Below are 13,783 nucleotides of genomic sequence, written 5' to 3'. Positions count from 1 at the left end.
ACAAGCAAACTATTAACAATTAATTCTTTATAAACGTATATACACGTGTGTGTGTGTGTGTGTGTGATATTTTATATATACAAATCTATCTGATGCAATTGATTTATTCTCAATTCGTTCTTGATTTGATTTATTTGTTCTTTCAAAATAATACATAAATTAATGTTTAATCCATATAGTTTTAAGTTTAAAAAAAAATAATTTTAAGTAGCAGTTACATAAAAATGAAAAATGTTCATATTATTCAAAAATTACAAGCTCAATAAACTCAAAAAGAAGAAAATTGCTACTGGCACTCAACATTTTTAAGTAAGTACAACTTTGAAGAACATTTTAAGTTTAGTTTATTACAATTAATTATTTTGAACATTCGGGTTTACAGTGTATTTAGAGACAATTATATTAATGTATTGCTTCACCCTCACAGATCCACCTGGCTCACCCCAGAACCCAAGAGTCACAGACACCACAAAATCATCAGTGTCTCTGGCCTGGAGTCCTCCTGATGAGGAAGATGGCTCTAAGGTCTCAGGTTATCTGATTGAGATGCAGAAGTCAGGCTCAGTCGCCTGGATCAAATGTAACACAACACCTTCTCTGATCTGTGAATACACACTCACCAAAATGCCCAAAGGAGAGGAGTTCAAGATCCGTGTGATGGCTTTATTCACCATTCTGAATTTCAGAAAAACCTGATCATGAACTGGAAGCAAAGTACAAGGACGTTTTTGTCGTCAGATAGTGTCGTCAAACTCTCCGTACCCATCAAGGGTAAACCAGTCACTACATGCAAGTGGACAAAGGAAGTTGCTGACATGCCTGAGAAAGCAATGCTCGCTTCCAATGACGATTGCACTGAGCTGGTGATCAAGGGCGCAGAAAGAACCGACTCTGGCACTTATGACCTGCTGCTTGAGAACAAGTGTGGCAAGAAGACCGTTCACATCAAGGTTAAGGTTATCAGCCGTTCAACTGCTCCAGAGGGACCACTTGGATTCAAAGACGTCCAGGCACAATCTGTTAAATTGACCTGGAAGGCTAATTCAGATGACGGTGGCTCTGAAATCCTTGGATACATTGTTGAGAGACAGCAGGTTCCCAAGACAGCCTGGTACACTGTAGACACCAGGGTGGTGGACACATGTCTGGTTGTGAAGGGACTGAAGGAGGGACAAGAGTATCACTTCAAGGTGACAGCTGAAAACACATTCGGTATCAGCAGATCTCTGAAGTTAACGTAACCCCTTGTCCCAAAGACTCCTTTCTGTAAGTATTACTTTATTGATCCCTTATTACATGAGTATGCAAACATATACACTCACTGGACAGTTTATTAGGTACACTGTGTCGGACCCCCCTTTGCCTCCAGAACAGCCTGAATTCTTCGGGGCATGGATTCTACGAGTCGGAAACGTTCCACGGGGATGTTGGTCCATGCTGACGCAATGGCATCACACAGTTGCTGCAGATTGTATGACAGTACACCACCGCCACCAGCCTGTACCGTTGACACCAGGCAGGCTGGGTCCATGGACTCATGCTACTTACGCCAAACCCTTACTACCATTAGCATGACGCAACAGGAACTGGAATTCGTTGGACCAGGCAATGTCCAGTGTTGGTGATAGCATGCCCACTGGAGCCGCTTCTTGTTTTTTTAGCTGATAGGAGTGGAACCCGGTGTGGTCGGCTGCAGCAATAGCCCATCCGTGACAAGGATTGACGAGTTGTTCGTTCCGAAATGCCGTTCTGCACATCACTGTTGTACTGCACCGTTATTTGTCTGTTTGTGGCCCGCCTGTTAGCTTGCACAATTCTTGCCATTCTCCTTCGACCTCTCGCATCAACGAGCTGTTTTCGCCCACAGGACTGCCGCTGACTGGATGTTTTTTGTTTGTCGCACCATTCTAGGAAAACCCTAGACACTGTTGTGCGTGAAAAGCCCAGGAGGTCGGACGTTTCTGAGATACTGGATCCGGCGTGCCTGGCATCGACGATCATACCACGCTCAAAGTCACTTAGGACACTTGTTCTGCCCATTCTAACGTTTTCTCTGATTAAAACCGGTCCCCCAGAGACATCAAGCATCGCACCAGAGGTTATGGATGTCACTAAGAGCTCGGCCTCTCTGTTTTGGTCGAGACCTAAGGATGACGGTGGCTCTGCAATTACTGGATATTTTAGTACAAAGAAGTGACCTCTGAGACATGGATCCGTCATGAGAAGAAGGTAGTTTCAACCCAGTTTACCGTCCCTAGACTCGGCTGACGCCGAGTACCAGTTCTGTGTTATTGCTCAAAATGATATTGGAGACAGCGAACAAGGACCTGTATCCGAACCAGGCACATGCAAAGATCCATTTGGTGAGTTAGAAACAGATAACCATGTCAGATGTCATGTCATGATTGATGACTTAGCTAACCATGTCATGATTGATGACTTAGATATACATTGAACTGCTACGTTTTTACATTTGCCCTGCTCTATTCTTCCAGACAAACCAAGCCAACCAGGCGATATTGACACAGTAACTGTCACAAAGGATGCTGTCGCCATTAAGTGGGCGGCGCCAGAATGTGATGGTGGAAAGAAGGTCCTTGGTTACTGGATTGAATGCAGGAAGTCTGCAGAGGCTACCTGGAAGAAATGCAACAAAGATGTGCACCAAGGAGAAACAGTTCACCATTACTGGTCTGGCAGAGGCCGCTGAGTATGAGTTCAGAGTGATGGCTGAGAATGAGACCGGAATCAGCAGACCACGCAGAACAGCCACATGCATCAAAACCAAACTGGGCGGTAAGTGACTGAAGCAATTAATTATTTCACCTTTATTTATTACTTGTTTATAATACCTTGAGAAAGTAAGGTGATACAATTATTTTTCCAACAGTGGTCCTCTGTAGCTCAGCTGGTAGAGCACGGCGCTTGTAACGCCAAGGTAGTGGGTTCGATCCCCGGGACCACCCATACACAAAAATGTATGCACGCACGACTGTAAGTCGCTTTGGATAAAAGCGTCTGCTAAATGGCATATTATATTATTATATTATTATTATATTATATTATATATTATATTATATTATATTAACAGCTGGAACTCAACCAAGCCTGAAGAAAGAAATGGATGAAGTTACCACTAAATAATACCAACCAGGAATTATGAAATGCCAGATTATTGGTAGACCTCTTTCCGATATCAAATGGTATAAATCTGGCAAGGAGATCGAGTATCGTAAATATGAGATGAGCTCTGATGGCCGTAACCATTCACTGACCATTATGACAGACCAGCAAGAGGATGAAGGAGAATACACATGCAAGGCTATCAACGATGCAGGTGAAACAGAGACCAGTGGCGTTCTGGTTTTGGAAGCTGCTCCCCAGTTCAAACCTGACTTCCCGTTGAAGAATACCTACTATGCCGAAAGCGGCACCACTCTGCGTCTGCATGTTGCCTACGTCGGACGCCCTGAGCCTAAAATAATCTGGCTTTATGGAGCTACAACTGTGGTGGCTTCTGAGAATATCAGCATTGAAAACACAGAGCATTACACTCACCTGGTGATCAAGAATGTGCAACGCAGGGTACATGGAGGAAAATACAGAGTCAGACTGCACAATCACTTTGGCAGAGCTAACGCAATCATCCATGTTGAAATCCAAGGTACTTTTACATTGAATTAGCAAAAATCTACAAATTGTTTATGATCTACAATGTGTTTTACAATGTGACTACAAACTAATTGTGAATAATTTACTTCTTGTTTTCAGATAAACCTGCAATGCCTGAAATGTCCCATTGTACTTGATGCCCTTTTAAAGAACTCTGTGATTATTAGCTGGAAACCACCAAAAGGTGATGGTGGATCAATGATCACAAACTACATTGTGGAGAAGCGTGAAGACAAGGAGGGCGATGACTGGACACTCGTGTCCTCATCCATCACAGGCACAAACTGTTGTAAATGCTGGGTACTTCTTCCGTGTGTATGCTCAAGATCGTTATGGCAACAGTGAGCCACTGGAGATCCCCACTCCCATTCTTATCAAGAGTTCAATGGGTAAGTTGAGTCTCACAATATAGTTACAGTACAAGATCATGTATTTGTACAAACATGAGATGAACATAGTTTTGGATCCTTACTAACGTTATTATGTTATATTTACAGATAAACCTTCACCACAACTGCTGCCAGTGGTCTCTGGTGTGACCAACGTTTCCTGTGTCGTGTCCTGGAAGCCTCCTCTCACTGATGGTGGCTCCAAGATCAAGAGCTACTGCCTTGAGAAGAAGAGCGAATGGACACTGGTCACTACTGATGAAATCAAATCCACAGTCTTCTCTGTCAAACGCCTCACAGAGGGATGCGAATACATCTTCCGCGTGAACTGTGAAAACCTTGGAGGAGTGAGTGAATGGAGTGTGGAATCTGAAGCAGTCGTTCCAAAGATTGAAGATTCAAGAGTTCAAGGGAGACTATCACCAACTGGTTATCTCTGCTGCTGATGAGGAAGACTCTATTGTCTACCAGATCAGAGCAACCAACCAGGGAGGATCCATCTGCACCACTGTCTCTCTGTGTCATGAATCCCGCTTCCTGAGTCGGTTTCTGCCTGAGTTGCCTGTTTTCTGTCCTGGAGTCTTTTTTTTCCTGAGTTTCCTGAACGCACCCTGTCTGGTTGCCGGGCGACGAGGCAAGGCGGGAGATCTCTCCATTACCCGCACCTGCATCTCATCAGCTATCTGCACACCTGGTTCTGATCATCACCTCTCCACTTCATAAGCTCTGACCTGCCATCCATTCCCTGCCGGATCGTTAGCCATGAACAGTATGTTGTGCCTGCGTATCAGCCTCAGATTACTAAAAGTTAGTTTTGCTGTTCTGTTACTTTTTGCTTGCTGTGAACTCACCTTTGTTTCCTCTGTCTACAGTTACTCTCCCGGAATATTCACTCCACCTCTGCCTGGTCGTCTGTGGCTTCAGAAACATCATTGGATCTGCCCATTCACTCCCACCAGCTCACCTCCACTGCCAGCTCTGTCACCTGGATTCTCTTGCTTCCACATTTAAGTCTTTAAATAAATACTCACCTTCATTCAACTCACCTTGTCCTGGTCTGCTTCTGGGTTCCGCTTTAGAGAATCGTGACACTGGATGTTGAAGGTAAGCTCACTAATGTGTATGCAATAATACTTACATAGTATACAGTACATGTACAGTTGTACATTAACATGAATACAATTCCATGTATTTGTTCCACATATAAATAACAATATCAGTACATTTATAATACTTATTTGTTTGTTACTTATGATGTGAAATCTTAACCTGCCCAAGAATCTGAAGGACAAAGAGGCAATCCCTGCCCTCCGGGGAGAGATTTTGAATATCAAGATTTAATTCAGTGGCAAACCCAATCCTGTCATCATCTGGCAGAAGGGACAAGACCTCATCGATAACAACGGATACTACCAAGTCATCGTCACAAGGTCATTCACATCGCTCGTGTTCCCCAATGGAGTTGATAGGAAGGATGCTGGTTTCTACATCGTTTGTGCCAAGAACAGATTTGGCATTGACCAACAGACAGTTGAACTGGATGTTGCAGACGTGCCCGACCCACCACGTGGTACCAAACAAGTGATTTTTCAAGAGACTCAGTCACTCTGAGTTGTCAAGTACCTGCTAATGATGGTGGAAGCAGAGTAACCAGCTACGTTATGGAGAAGTGTCCCACAACAGCTGACCGATGGGAACGTGTTGCACAGGCTCGTGATACTCGCTACACTGTCATCAACAAGTTCGGAGGAACCAGCTACCAGTTCTGAGTCATAGCCGAGAACAAATTGGGTCAAAGTCAACCATGTGAACCAAGCGGTCCCGTTACAACAAAAGAGGACAAATCAAGAGTCCTTGGCTATGACAGCGAGGTTTGTGACAGAGATGTTCCCAAGCAAAAGGCTCCCCATTCAAGTGCCAAGAATGTGCATACCAAGTACATGATTGCTGAGGAGCAGGGACGTGGCCAGTTTGGTATCATTCACCGTTGTGTTGAGACCAGCTCTGAGAGGACATACATTTTCGACAAGGTGAGGGGTGCAGATCAAGCATTCATCAAGAAAGAAATTGCAACACTGAAACTGGCCAGACCCAACAACTTCTTGTGTCTTCATGAGTCCTTCGACAGCACTGAGGAATTAGTCATGATCTATGACTTTGTCTCAGGTCAAGACATCTTTGAATGCCTCGGCACAGCCGACTGAGCTGAATGAGTGTGAAATCACCAACTACATCAGACAAGTATGTGAAGCTCTTGAGTTCTTACACAACAAGAGTTTTGGTCACGTTGACATCAGACCTGAGAACATTGTGTACACCATAAGAAAGGGCAGTAAAGTCAAGATCATTGAGCTAGGACAGGCAAGACACCTGACTCCTGGGGACCAGATCAACATTACATTACATTTTAGTCATTTAGCAGACAAGGTTCAGTACACTACAGCTGAGTAGTGCTCCTGAGATTCACCAGAATGACATGGTCAGCAGTGTTACTGACATGTGGCCAGTTGGTGTTCTAGTCTATGTCCTTCTCAGTGGACTCAATCCATTTACCGCCGAGACTCATCAGCAGATGATTGACAACATCTCAAATGCTGAGTACAGTTACGACGACGAAACCTTCAAGGTGCCTACTGTTGAAGCATTAGACTTTATCAACTGCCTTCTCACCAAGGAGTGCAAGCACCGGATGACTGCTGCCCAGGCTTCAGAACGTCCTTGGCTGAAGATGCCAGCAGAATAACTTTGCGCCACAGCAATAACGACCACAAGGCACACGAGATACTACCAGGCCATGGCAAAGAAAGAATGGGCCACTGTCGTCGCAGGAGCAAGAGTCACTAGCGGCGATGCAATCAGAGCCTAGAGAGTTGTCACAGTTGCCAAAGTAAAGATTGCACCATTTGAACATGGTCCAGTCGGTGGTCAAATCCTTCATACAGTGGTGGATGTGGGAGCAGATGTCAAATTAGTTTGCAACATTGAGAACTACGACAGTACCACAGAGGTAACATGGTAGTGCGGTGTGCGTCAACTAGAGGCATGTGACAAGTATGAAATTGACTATGAGGATGGTCTGGCTGTCATTTGTATCAATGACGTCACCAAAGTAGATGACGGCACCTATAGATGCAAGATCGTCAATGAGTACGGTGAGGACAGTGCCTACGGAGAGCTCTTTGTGAACGAAGTCAGATCATACCGCTAGCACTTCACAGCTTGTGTGGTGAAGAAGATGAAACGTAGAGTAGACACAGTAAGACTGCTCCAGAAACCACCAGAGTTCACCCTGCCCCTGTTCAACCATGCAGCTTACATCGGAGAAGATGTTCGCTTCGGTGTGACTATCACCGTGCACCTTGAGCCACGTGTTACATGGTACAAATCTGGCCAAAAGATGGTCCCTGGTGACGATGAGAAAAAGTACACTTTCACAACTGACAAGGGTCTTTTCAATTGGTAATTCACTGTGTTGATGCTGATGAGGATGCGGAGTACTCTGTTGTGGCCCGTAACAGATTTGGTGATGACAGCTGTAAGGCAAAACTGGCTGTGACACCTCGCCCAGCTCCAAACGTGGAGTGTAGGGAAGGCCAGAATGCACGCTTTGAAATCAGTGTCAGGACTCCCAACTCTGAAGTGGGAGAAGGATGGCATGCCATTGGCATTTGGTCCACAAATTGAAGTGTTCCATGAGGGTCTGGATTACTTTGCCCTGCATGTGAAAGATACTCTACCTGACGATTCTGGCTGTTACAGAGTTATTGCAACCAATTCAGCTGGATCTGCCAGTTGTCAAGCCATTCTCAAGGTGGACCGTGTCACCCATGTGAAGAAGGTTTACGAGAGTGACAGAGACAAAAAGAAACAAGCAGAGAAATAACAAATTGAGAAGAAGGTCAGATTATCTGATGTCATGCCACTTCCTGCTGTGGCACAACACGCTTTGAGAAAAACTGCATTGTTGTGCAAACCAGTAGAGGCAACCCAGAAGGACAAGACTGAAGCTGAAGATAGGAAACGGGCAGAAGAAAGGGCAAAGAGAGCAGAGGAGAAGAGACTGCCAACCTCGTGAACGTGGACCAACTGCTCTTTTGGAAGACATGGAAATCAAACACTATAAACCTTGCTCCGAATCAAACACTATAAACCTTGCTCCGACATGAAATGGTACAAGAAACTCCGCAATCAATATGAGTTCCCTGAACCAATGGACAAGATTTCACAGAAGAGACTGAAACGCATCCGTCTCTCCAGGTGGGATCAGTTCTACGAAGTCCCTCTACCAAGAATCAAGGAATCTTACAAGCCAAAGTGGCGTCTTCCACAAGTTTCACAGGATGATTTGGAGACTGTCAGACCTTCAAGGCAACACACGCCTTCTCCTGAAATAGAAGCATATCAAAGAATCAGAAGAAGGTCTCTTGGTGATCTCTCAGGCGAGGAGCTTCTCCTGCCAATTAATGAATATCTGACAATGAAGATAACTGAGGAGACTTCAACTTGAGGAAGAACTTGAACTTGGCTACTCTGCTTCCCCACCAAGCCTTAGGCCTGTGCACTTTGAATTAGGTGCACTGCACCACACATCACCAAGACGTTCCATGAACGCCTACCAGACCTTGGACGTGAACTGGGGACCTCGGTCGGACACTATATCCTCTGGTACCCCGTAGTGCCGGAAGACGTGAGTAAACAGGGCCTCCGCAGTTTGCAGGGCCGTGGGGAGACCGGGCAGAGGAAGGAGGCGGCAGGACTTGGAAAAGCGGTCTACAACGACCAGGATGGTGGTGTTACCTTGGGAGAGGGGAAGATCAGTCAAGAAATCAACACTTAGGTGAGACCATGGTTGTTGTGGAAATGGTAAAGGTTGTAACTTACCTGCTGGGAGGTGCCTAGGTGCCTTACTCTGGGCGCTCACCGAGCAGGAGGAGACGTACACCCTCACGTCCTTAGCCAAGATAGGCCACCAGTACTTTCTGGTCAGGCAGCGCACTGTACGACCGATACCTGGGTGACCAGAGGAGGGTGATGTGTGTGCCCAGTAGATCAGACGATCATGGATAAGAGCAGGCACGTACCACAGCCCAGCTGGACACTGAGGTGGAGATGGATCTGTGCGTAATGCCTGCTCTATATCCGCGTCCATCGGCCATACTACCGGCGCCACAATGCAGGAGGCCGGGAGTATGGGGGTGTTGTCTCTGGGCCTCTCCTCTGTGTCATACAGCCGGGACAGTGCGTCTGCCTTCACGTTCTTCGTACCCGAAATGTATGACAGTGTAAAATGTATGACAAATGTATGACAGTGTAAAATCAAACCGAGTGAAGAATAGGGCCCACCTGGCCTGACGAGGATTCAGCCTCCTCGCTGCCCGGATGTACTCCAGGTTACGGTGGTCCGTCCAGACGAGGAAAGGGTGTTTCACCCCTTCGAGCCAATGCCTCCTCACGGTCAAACCTCGGACAACAGCCAACAGTTCCCGATCACCAACTTTGTAGATCTGCTCTGCCGGGCTGAGCTTCTTAGAGAAGAATGCACAGGGGCGGAGCTTGGGTGGCGTGCCCGAGCGTTGATATAGGACAGAGCCTATCCCTACCTCGGACGCATCCACCTCCACTACGAACGGTAGTGATGGATTGGGGTGGGCCAGTACCGGGACTGAGGTGAACAGACCCCGTTTCCTGAAGGTCAGCGTCAGCAGACCAGCGGAGCCGGGACGGCCCACCCTTCAACAGGGATGTAATGGGAGCTGCGACCTTGCCAAAGCCCCGGATAAACCTCCGATAGTAGTTGGCAAAGCCAAGGAAGCGCTGCACCTCCTTAACCGTGGTTGGAGTCCGCCAATTACGCATGGCTGAAATGCGATCTCCCTCCATTTCCACACCTGAGGTGGTAATGCGGTATCCGAGGAAGAAGACGGACTGCTGGAAAAACATACACTTCTCTGCCTTGGCATAAAGGTCATTTTCCAACAGTCAGGCCAGTACTTTGCGAACCAGGGACACATGCTCGGCGCGCATGGCGGAATACACCAGGATGTCATTGATGTAGACCACTACTCCGCGACCAAGCATGTCCCGAAACACCTTGTTCACAAAGGACTGGAAGACGGATGGAGCATTCATCAAACCGTAGGGCATCACCAGGTAGTCATAATGCCCCGTGGTTGTGCTGAATGCTCTCTTCCACTCATCCCCCCTCCCGAACACGCACCAGGTTGTATGCACTCCTGAGATCTAATTTGGTGAAGAAGCGCGCCCCATGCATTGACTCAATCACTGAAGGAATGAGGGGGAGAGGATAACTAAATCTTATCGTCTCCTTGTTCAGTGATCGATAATCAATGCACAGGCGCAGACCGCCGTCTTTCTTCTTCACAAAGAAGAAACTCGAGGAGGCGGGTGAAGTGGAGGGACGTATATACCCCTGGCCCAGGGACTCAGTGACGTATGTTTCCATAGCCTCCATTTCAGCCTGCGACAGGGGGTACACATGACTCGTGGGAGGTACAGCGTCTACCCGAAGGTTTATCGCGCAATCCCCCGCCCGATGAGGTGGTAATTTTGTCGCCTGCGTCTTAGTAAACGTGTGCGCCAAATCGAGGTATCCGTGGGAATGTGCACGGTAGAGGTACCGTCTGGACTTTCCACCGGGGTTGCACCAACTGAAACACCTAGACACCTACCCTGACAGTCTCGCGACCACCCCGTGAGAACCCTCTGCGGCCATGAGAAGGTGGGGTTGTGGAGTGCTAGCCAAGGGATACCTAATACCACAGGGAAAGCAGGAGACTCAATAATCGAAAAAGTTACCTGCTCACAATGAGTCTCCTGGGTGATCATTGTGACTGGTACAGTAACTTCCTTAACAAACCCGGACCCTAATGGTCAACTATCAAGTGCTCTGATGGGGAGTGGAATGGATGGGGGAACCAATGAAATGCCTTGACGGCGTGAGAATGCCCTGTCCATAAAGTTCCCAGCTGCAGATGGCACCGGAAATGGTCGATCAGGGCCTGCTCGTTCCACCCGGACCCCGCTGCAAGAGTCCGAAGCTCCAACGCGAAGTCCTGCGTGGTCCTCGTCCCCTGCCTCAGGTGGACCAGCCACTCGTCCGCCTCTCGACCTTCGGGCAGGTGATCAAAGACAGCCCGAAAGAGGCGAGCGAACTCCCCGTAGTTCTCCAACGCGGCTCCTCCTTCGTTCCAAACAGAGTTGGCCCACTCCAGGGCTTTCGCCGAGATGCAGGAAACGAGGACGGACCTCGATGGGGCCGGCCTGATGCTGGAGAAGTAGAGCTCCAGTTGGAGGAGGAATCCTTGGCAGAGCGCCGCCGTCCCGTCGAACGCCCGTGGTCGGGATATCTGGATCCCTCCGGGTGCTGGGGTGTAGGTGGCTGGATCCGGTTGGCCAGCTGGTCTCGACAGATCGGGTCCTCTCCTCTCCAGGCGTTGGATGACCTGAAGAACCCGATCCATCGCTTCCCCCACGCTGGCCAGCATTGTGGAATGCTCCTGGACCTGTGCCACGACTCCAGGCATGCGCTCCTCTCCCGCTGACTCCATAGCGGGTGGGTGATTCTGTGATGAGTGTGATAGAAGGAGTCAGGCGCAGGAGGGTAATCACCGAATACAGATTTTATTCTGTCGTACACAACTGCGCTGGATAGCGACAACAGAAAACAGGCACAGGGGAAACCATCTACCCTGGCAATACAAGGTACGGGTAGCTCCAACAATAATACAGGCACAGGGGAAAAATCTACCCCGGCAATACAAGGTACGAGTAGCTCCACCGAGCTACACTACTCTCACAAATAAACAATCACCCACAAGGACAAGGGGGCAGAGGGAACACTTATACACTGACTAATGAGGGGATAAGAACCAGGTGTGTGTAATTGACAAGACAAGACAAATGGAATGATGAGATATGTAGCGGCAGTGGCTAGTAAGCCGGTGATGACGAACGCTGAAGCCTGCCCGAACAAGGAGGGGAGGCAGCCTCGGCGGAAGTCATGACACAAGCACTATGGATGCAAGGAATGACCATCCATGAGATCATCAAAATTATAGTTTTAACATTTGACATTGTTTACAAACATTGGAGTAAAACAAGCTTATATTTTGGGTTCTGATGGGGTACGACGAAGCTGAACGAAGCTCACAAGACAATAAGTTATATTCTTCAAGAATCAATGGCTATATATCATTAATTTAACAGTCAAGAAATTGATGTAGCAGCAACTGCAGATTGCAGGTGCGGATGATGCAGATGCAGGAATAGCATATAACAGATGTACAGTGAGGGAAAAAAGTATTTGATCCCCTGCTGATTTTGTAAGTTTGGCCACTGACGAAGAAATGATCAGTCTATAATTTTAATGGTAGGTTTATTTGAACAGTGAGAGACAGAATAACAACAACAAAATCCAGAAAAACGCATGTCAAAAATGTTATAAATTGATTAGCATTTTAATGAGGGAAATAAGTATTTGACCCCTCTGCAAAACATGACTTAGTACTTGGTGGAAAAACCCTTGTTGGCAATCACAGAGGTCAGAGATTTCTTGTAGTTGGCCACCAGGTTTGCACACATCTCAGGAGGGATTTTGTCCCACTCCTCTTTGCAGATATTCTCCAAGTCATTAAGGTTTCGAGGCTGACGTTTGGCAACTCAAACCTTCAGGTCCCTCCACAGATTTTCTATGGGATAGGCAGCATTCCTCCTCCTCCAAACACGGCGAGTTGAGTTGATGCCAAAGAGCTCCATTTTGGTCTCATCTGACCACAACACTTTCACCCAGTTCTCCTCTGAATCATTGAGATGTTCATTGGCAAACTTCAGACGGGCATGTATATGTGCTTTCTTGAGCAGGGGGACCTTGCGGGCGCTGCAGGATTTCAGTCCTTCACGGCGTAGTGTGTTACCAATTGTTTTCTTGGTGACTATGGTCCCAGCTGCCTTGAGATCATTGACAAGATCCTCCCGTGTAGTTCTGGGCTGATTCCTCACCGTTCTCATGATCATTGCAACTCCACGAGGTGAGATCTTGCATGGAGCCCCAGGCCAAGGGAGATTGACAGTTATTTTGTGTTTCTTCCATTTGCGAATAATCGCACCAACTGTTGTCACCTTCTCACCAAGCTGCTTGGCGATGGTCTTGTAGCCCATTCCAGCCTTGTGTAGGTCTACAATCTTGTCCCTGACATCCTTGGAGAGCTCTTTGGTCTTTAGAATCTGATTGATTGATTGCTTCTGTGGACAGGTGTCTTTTATACAGGTAACAAGCTGAGATTGGGAGCACTCCCTTTAAGAGTGTGCTCCTAATCTCAGCTCGTTACCTCTATAAAAGACACCTGGGAGCTAGAAATCTTTCTGATTGAGAGGGGATCAAATACTTATTTCCCTCATTAAAATGCAAATCAATTTATAACATTTTTGACATGTGTTTTTCTGGATTTTTATGTTGTTATTCTGTCTCTCACTGTTCAAATAAACCTACCATTAAAATTATAGACTGATCATTTCTTTGTCAGTGGGCAAACGTACAAAATCAGCAGGGGATCAAATACTTTTTTTCCCTCACTGTACATATCAAGTTTTTTTTGAAGAAAAAGGTAATGACATGAACAATCACTAATTATAATTCTTCCACCATATCAGTCATATAGTAAATGCACCAACCTGACACATTTTGAGAATTTAGCCTGATGAAC

At 46.9% G+C, this 13,783-nt stretch overlaps 1 pseudogene across 1 annotated transcript; it reads left to right on the top strand.

Annotated features, from left to right (window-relative positions):
• Window positions 1-815: 815 nt before the first annotated feature.
• LOC311143775 (titin-like) lies at window positions 816-7,269 on the top strand (annotated as a pseudogene). The gene is made up of 8 exons: window positions 816-1,212; window positions 2,076-2,363; window positions 2,496-2,796; window positions 3,092-3,664; window positions 3,772-4,061; window positions 4,170-4,408; window positions 5,439-5,631; window positions 7,100-7,269. The product of its transcript is annotated as a titin-like (transcript).
• The last annotated feature ends 6,514 nt before the right edge of the window (window positions 7,270-13,783 follow it).

Source organism: Coregonus lavaretus (assembly GCF_964263955.1).
Source record: "Coregonus lavaretus genome assembly, chromosome: 16".
NCBI lineage: Eukaryota > Metazoa > Chordata > Actinopteri > Salmoniformes > Salmonidae > Coregonus > Coregonus lavaretus.
The sequence above is the reverse complement of the archived record's forward strand: the minus strand, read 5'-3'. Positions and strand labels throughout refer to the sequence as shown.